Source organism: Nothoprocta perdicaria, unplaced genomic scaffold, assembly GCF_003342845.1.
Source record: "Nothoprocta perdicaria isolate Ctin4 unplaced genomic scaffold, notPer1 scaffold_391, whole genome shotgun sequence".
In the NCBI taxonomy this organism is placed as follows: Eukaryota; Metazoa; Chordata; class Aves; order Tinamiformes; family Tinamidae; genus Nothoprocta; species Nothoprocta perdicaria.
Window position 1 is genome coordinate 293,821 of NW_020455634.1, and position 6,871 is coordinate 300,691.

Here is a 6,871-nt window from a genome sequence, read left to right on the forward strand (position 1 = left end):
TGTTTTTTTGGAAGTTATTTGATCTCCTGTGTGCAAAGAAATAATGTTTTTGGTTTTTCACTTCCTCATCCAGGTTGTGCTATGACATCTCCTTCTTCAGGAACAGTTCCTGTCCTTCTGTTTAGACCTCATCCTTGATCCTTATTTGCACTCTTGCCATACGAGTCCCACCTCATGCCTATTTTCCACATGAGCTGTAGCTTTCCCAAAGAAGTGTGAAGAAAAAGCTACTGAAAAATAAGGAAAGATTCTTCTCTCCACCCCTTCCTGTTCTCCCCTGTTCAAGCACTTCACCTTTGAAAGAGCTTCTCTTCAGGAGACAGGCTATTTTGGGACCCTTTATTCAACAAGAGTTGACACTGGGAGCAAAGTCGCAGCTCTGGCCTGGTGAATAGCAGCCAGAGTGACTTGACTGAAACCTTGACTCAACATTGCTAAAGAAGCAGTATTTAATGGAAGTTGTAACTTCTCTGAAGATATATATGGAGTCATTCAGCCATCCCTCTCAATCATTGGAGAGAGATCGTCTCCTTTAGAGGAGCAATCCAGATCACTTCAGYCATGCTCCTCCAGTAGCTGACTCAGAGCTGGAGCCTGTCTCTCCCCATTAACTGGGGAAGGAGGYTTCACTGCTTAATTTGATGAGCTAAATTCAGATCCTTTGATGCAGGAGTTATGAGCTTCCCTGGTAGCCTGTGCTGGTCAACGTCAAAATATGCATCTGAATTATGGGCCAGATGACCAACAGAGAAGGCGTCAGCCAGATTTGATCTTCTATCGCTTTCCATGATGATGAGAAGCATGGCTCTCCCTCAGCAGAAAACATAACTTCTGACGAGGATGGATTTTGCAGACTTGTCGATATTTGATTCCCAAGGTACAGCTTCTACAAATAAATATAGGTTACGGAGAATAAAGAAAAGTGGTCAGAAGGATTTTAAGAACTTGAATGCAAAAATTAAAAAACAATCTCCAAAGGTCTAAACACCTCCTCCATCAAAACTGCAATGAGTCAGGAGTGGAGAATGCAGATTTCAGAGCCTACAAGAAAAGCATCGCCTTGCATCTGCGTCTCCTTCCTTCACCTCCATCGCCCAAGCGCAACAGGTTTCTGAAGGGCTACATTTTGACTTGTGCAGTCTCCCACCAGCTGAGATCTCTGCCTCAGCACTACACACCACAGCTTCCCACCGTTTTTAGTTCTTCTCTCCATCAAAACCCAGAGCTTAATTAATTGGTTCTTCCTTACCCCTTTCTCATAAAGAGATGGTCTCACAAGATAACATCTTTCAAGGTAATTTTCAAGTCCTGAGAAACAGATATCAGAGTTATATGGGCATTTAGCAGCACAGGGGGCAGGGAYTGGGAAAGATCAGGAGACTAGAACATGCAAGCCTTAGGTACCTAAAAGAGCAGTCAGAACACCTGAAAGCAATTTAGCTACTTAGAAAGGTTAAAGAGCACATAGGTGAATGAGCACYTCTCATCCATGCATGAGCCTGGGTTGTTCTGTCATCGTGGTGCTTGCCTGGAGCTTGAGAAGGATCAGGAAGACAAATGTTAATTACCAGTTGAAAGTAGCTGGTTGCATTTTAAAAGTGGGACTTGGGGCACTGTGTGAAAGCAAAGGAAAAGAAAGTAGCTGGGTGGGTAGAAGGACTAACTAAGCATGGGCTCCTCCAGACCAGTGTAACAGAGTCTCTGGAGTCCAGTAGGGCATGTGTGGGCTTAGATCGAGGCTTTTCCACAGCTGCACTCACAGCACCTATGTCTTCAACAGATGCTCTGGCTGCTGTTACGAGTTGAGTGCAACCAGCAGCCCTTCCTCTGCCCAGGCATCTCCCTCCTCTACCTTGCTGCATCTTTTCATGAAACACATAGGCTTTTGCCATCCTGTCAACTGCAGCTGAGCTTGGCCAGCAACACAGCAATGACTGGAGAAGACAGACATGCACCCTGAGGGGCAGAAAATGGCCAAAAATGTTGCAAGCCTACCCACTCCCACCTGGCAAGTTGGTCCATGTGGYAGAGGCTTGAAGGTCTCTCCTGCAGATTCCTTATCTGCTGCCCATGTCACCTGTAAGTTACAGTCATATATTAATRTACAATAAGAGTGATGTATAGGAAAAATGCATGAATGCATGATTGTAACCCACAGGTACATTAATAGCTACTAAAACCCCATCTGCAGCTGATAGATCTTTAAAACTCTGAAGACAAAGCGGCAGCTCCAGAGGATCGGCTGCTTTTCCTCTTAAAGGTGAAAGAGCACACACGGCTACAGCACTTTTCCAGGTCAGTACCTGGACTTAAGCAGCACTGTCCCCATGGTGCTTCCTGGGACTTAAGAACCAGACTGACAAGTGCAGCTGTCAGCAGTTTGCCTTTCTCACTGCTGATGACCAGAGCACAAAATACAAAYGCAATAGGTTCCAGGGACCACCTTGGAAATTTCACTTACATGCCTGAAAGGACTTGAGGCGAGGATGTTCAGTGTAAAATACTTGTAAAAATTATTTCCCGGCTGTCAGCATCTCCTTAAATCGACTGAGTCAGATCTCTGTAATTACCATATAATCCTACACTTCTAAAATGGGATGCGCAGGTAACTAATCGGTTTTCTAATCTAGCTGTGTTCTGGGGATTTGGTGTTTTCATTCAAAAAGGATTGCAGGTAACTGAATAAGATGAGACAGGGCTCTGTAAAGATGACACGGTCCATGAAAGCTGCATTTTTGGCAACTACAGTTTGAGAAACCAAAAATATTCAGAGGAGCTGAGGATTTGGAAAGAAGCACACTTGTCTGAGCATTCAGATGCCAGACTCTCCCAGAATGCAGCCTGCAAAGACGAAAGTGAAGGATACATTTTTTTAGGGGATCTTTTTTCCTCTTGACCATCTCTAAATCACTRTAGCGAGAAGTTCAGCCCCTTCAATCTCTCCAAACAGCCAGTGGCCTCAGGTGGGGTTCAGATCTTGTTTTTCAGGAATGAGGGCTCAGCACATGCTTCAGTGGATGCCACGAGGCTTTTCATCCTCGTGTGCTGTCAGCCTGTGCCTTCTCATCACTTATGCATTTGGATCAGGTGCAGCAGGCAGGGAGAACTGCTGAAGTGCCATCTTGCATGAAATCATTCGTTTGGGTTATGGAGGGAATTTTCCGTCTCGGAGTTCTGCCTTGTGCTCTATTCTCTCAACTCCTTCCGCAGACCTAAACAGACCGAGATACAGCAGGGATAACAGAGAGCAGATCCACTGAGTGCAGTGAATGAAGTGCGTCTGTCCCCATTTTTTTTTTCTATAACCAGGGAGTCYTCCTATTTCTGCATCTGGTTTCCTTTGCCAAGTCATAATGCCCTGTCTGCGGAGTTACAATTAATCACTATGGAGACTGCTGCAAAGTCACCAATTTGGGATTAGTATTTCAGCTGAGAACTAAGCAACAGGTGCCGTGTGGCTCTGAGGAAACAGGAATTGCTTTTTTTCTTTTTTTTTTTTTTTTTTTTGTCTACTGGTATGCAGTGGCTGAGGGTGAAGAGAGGCTTTCCCTGGCAGCTGTAAAGCTCAGTGTGCAGGCCAGGTGCTTTGATGGGGTTTTCCAAAGAAGCAGAGCCTTCATCACAGGCTTGGGGTCTCTGTCTCAGATGGGGGTAGGAGGAGGCCTGATTTGTTTGTTAGAAGGGTTGAATTTGGATTCATGCAGAAGGTCTCTGACTTTCCGTGCTGCAGAAGACTTGAACCCCACATAAACCTCTGTCCTCTATCTGGAGGTGTGCGGTGGAGGGGGTCACCTCAGAGGGCAGAGAAGCAGCAGGAGCTGCAGGGGTCCCAAGGTAGATCTATGCGGATGGGTGCCGGTGGAATTTGGGGTTCCTGCACTGGGGTTCCCCTTAGGGTTTGGATGAGAATGCAGACAGCTGTATTAGCACAGAAGCATGGCATGCGCTGCATGCAGAGCAAAGCCATGTGCCTTTCTGCAGCCAAGGTGCATGCAGGCCCCTGTGCAGCAGCATGTCCTCCTGCAAACAAACCTAAATGCAAGAACACAGCCCAGCAGGCAAACTGAGAGGGGGCGGCAGGAGCTGCTGCTGCTTAGAGCCCTGGTAAGAGCGTTACAGGCTCTAATCGCAGCCCTGGGCCATCTGCTGCCCTGCTCTTCCCTCGGAGACAGCAGCCCAGGCATCCTCTGGCTCTGCCCATCACTCCCAGCATGAGTGGTGCTGTAGACAGAGCGCGGCTCTGCAAAGCTCTGCATGAACATGTCCTGGGGCTGAGACTAGCACCAACTGTAGACATGTGGCTCGTTCCCCAGGACCTCAGCACAGGCAAACCGAGGGGCTGCAATCAGCTGTAAGTTGTTGTGAGCTTGTAACCTCACTTGAGCTTCTGGAGAGCAGACCTGAATATGTCATCTTTTCCATTTGGAAGGGAGAGCGCAGCCCTGAGCAGAAGGGAATTGTGAGCATCCTTGGGATTTGCCAGAGCAGGAACCAGCTTCAGGGAAGCACGGCTTTGTGAACCCAGACGGATGGCCCTGGATCCTCAGCAGGTTGGGGTGACATCCAACACACAGAAGAGGAATGACAGCCCTGGACGACGCTGCATAGGTTTTTGTAGTTGAATCCTCTCCGTGTTTAAGCAGCCTTGGAGCAACTGAATGCACAACCTGACAGGTGCTCTGCAAAATAGCAGTGATGAATAAATGCATCCAGAGGCACTCCAGGAATGCAAAAGCAGCGTTTYTGAGCAGGTGGTGCCTCTGCAAAGTCATCAGCAGGGCTCCGTGTGAGCTCCCCATGCAGCTAAAGGTTTATGCCCTTGCCCAGCTGCTGCAAAAAGGACGGGGGCTGGGGCAGATCCAACGCATTCGTGGATGAAATATTTAAGTGAATTGCTGTGGAAGGGCCTCTAGGGGCATGGTAGTATATTGTCCTTGTAATGCACAAGACACTGAGCCTTTCTCTGTGGCTCTGCTTCACCATGGTACATTATCACAGCTGTGCAGTAAAGACAACACTTCTGGACCTCAAATCATTGCCACCACATCCTCTCCCAAGTGCTTTCTTGTTAGGTCAGATGCACTGAAACATGTGCCGGACTCATAGTCCAGTTTTGGCTTTAGGAGTGTCCTGAATACTCCCCAAAGGAGACACTGCTGAGCCCACCATATTGTGCCTGCCCCAAGGAGCCCTTAGGGAGACAAGTGGCCCTTGTGAGTTCAACCAGCTCTGCAGCTGCTCCAAGTGAGCTGGSACAGAGCCCACGTCCCAGCAGTGCTCCCTGGCAAGGAGCCTCTACTCCAGCCCTCTGCACCTTTGGATGTTGCTCCAGCCCCCAAACTGCATGTTCCCAGCATCAAGCAGCAAGTACAGAAAGGTTTGCTGCCTCAGAAGAAGAACTCAAAACACAGCTGCTGGGAAGGACGAGGCATGGTTTCAAAAGCACCCATTCCATCTATTTTCAAAGCTGAGGAAAAGGAAATGTTAGAGCTGCTTTCAGTCTGGGGAAGAGGAGCAGATGCGTTCCGATTTTATCTAAATCCATGTTCTCAACACGTGGACCATATGTCCCTGGTACTGCGGTAGCCCCAGAAAGCTTGCCCTGCTACACAGCCTTTCAAAATAAAGTTGTCCAGTCATCAAAAGTGGYCTAGCAGAAGCCCAGAGCAGCTGCTGAGGCAGAAGCCAACTTTCTTTAGTGCTGCAATCAGCACTGTGATACAAAAAAAATGAGGTTCCTCCCCCTGCACATTTTTATGCAGCTTCTACTCTTTTGCACTTTTTTTGTCATCTAGGGCACTCATTGTTTTGGCAGCTTTGTATCCTGAAAAAAAAAAAAAAAAAAAAAAAAAAAAGGAAGAAAAGAGCTTTCGTTGCCCAAGTATCAGCATTTTATCACATGGGTTTTGCACTCAGACATCTAGTCTGGCTGCAGCGTATCTGCTGTCAGTGCCTCAGGGCTGCAGAAAGTTTAGTAGCAGCGAATCCATCCAGATTCACGTGTGAGAGATTTGGGCCAGTGGAAGTGCTGGGAGCCTGTCCCAGTCGTCACCATACGTGGCTCCATTCCTGGCAACCACGAGTGCCCCTTGGCACGAGCTCGCCGGCTCCTGATCCTCTCCTGTGAGAGCCACAGAGATTTCCCTGCCTCTGGGGCCACGTACAGGAAGGGCTGGTAAGATTTGCTTGGAAGAAACTTGTTCAGCTCTCAGGAGAGGTCCTGCCTGGAGGGAAAGCACCTGAGGGGGCAGTTCTGCACGGCACTGCTTTGGCCACAYGCCTGGCCCTGGACAGCCAGGTCGCAGCTTCCCTGCGCCCTCCGCGCACTTTCCCTTCTCCATTTTTTTTCTCAAGAACATAGGTGGGTTCAGGGAGTTGATCTAACTGAACACTAGCCCAGTAAATTAGATGATTATTTTTTAGCTATCTTCTTAGCTATTTTTTGAGGAATGGAGGCAAGAGAGGAAAGGGAGGGAAGACCCAACAGGCAACCTGGATTTTGAGTTGCCCAAACTCTGAGAGAATCTCCCCTCATTTATTCAATTTCTTCTGCCTGTCTGCCACTCTTCTTTATTTCTTTCATCATTTTGTTCTTTCATTCTTTCTGAGTTAATAATTAGTAACTCCAGGACGGTAACTCCAGCATAAAGCAAAACGTGACTGTCTTTGCTAAGGCGGTTTCTGTCGTGCTTTGYTGCAGGTAACAACAAGTAGAGACATGGGATTCACTCAAGAACAACAGTCTGCAGCAGAAGTGAAGGCGAAAGTTAGGTTTTCCCACCTACCGCACAAAACAAGCCCAAGCAACAGAGATGAACTCCTAAGGCTGCTCCCTGCTAATAAGCCTAGCATCCAGCACGGCGGATTTTAC

The 6,871-nt window shown here is 47.8% G+C and overlaps 2 long non-coding RNA genes across 2 annotated transcripts; one reads left to right on the top strand and one right to left on the bottom strand.

Moving 5' to 3' along the window:
- Nucleotides 1-8: 8 nt before the first annotated feature.
- Nucleotides 9-1,369, bottom strand: LOC112952146. The gene is made up of 2 exons (XR_003250332.1): nucleotides 1,250-1,369; nucleotides 9-886 (listed from the first exon to the last, which is right to left on the bottom strand). It is a non-coding gene; the product is annotated as an uncharacterized LOC112952146 (long non-coding RNA).
- A 651-nt stretch (nucleotides 1,370-2,020) lies between these two features.
- Nucleotides 2,021-2,259, top strand: LOC112952147. Its single transcript, XR_003250333.1, has 2 exons — nucleotides 2,021-2,079; nucleotides 2,159-2,259. It is a non-coding gene; the product is annotated as an uncharacterized LOC112952147 (long non-coding RNA).
- Nucleotides 2,260-6,871: the final 4,612 nt, after the last annotated feature.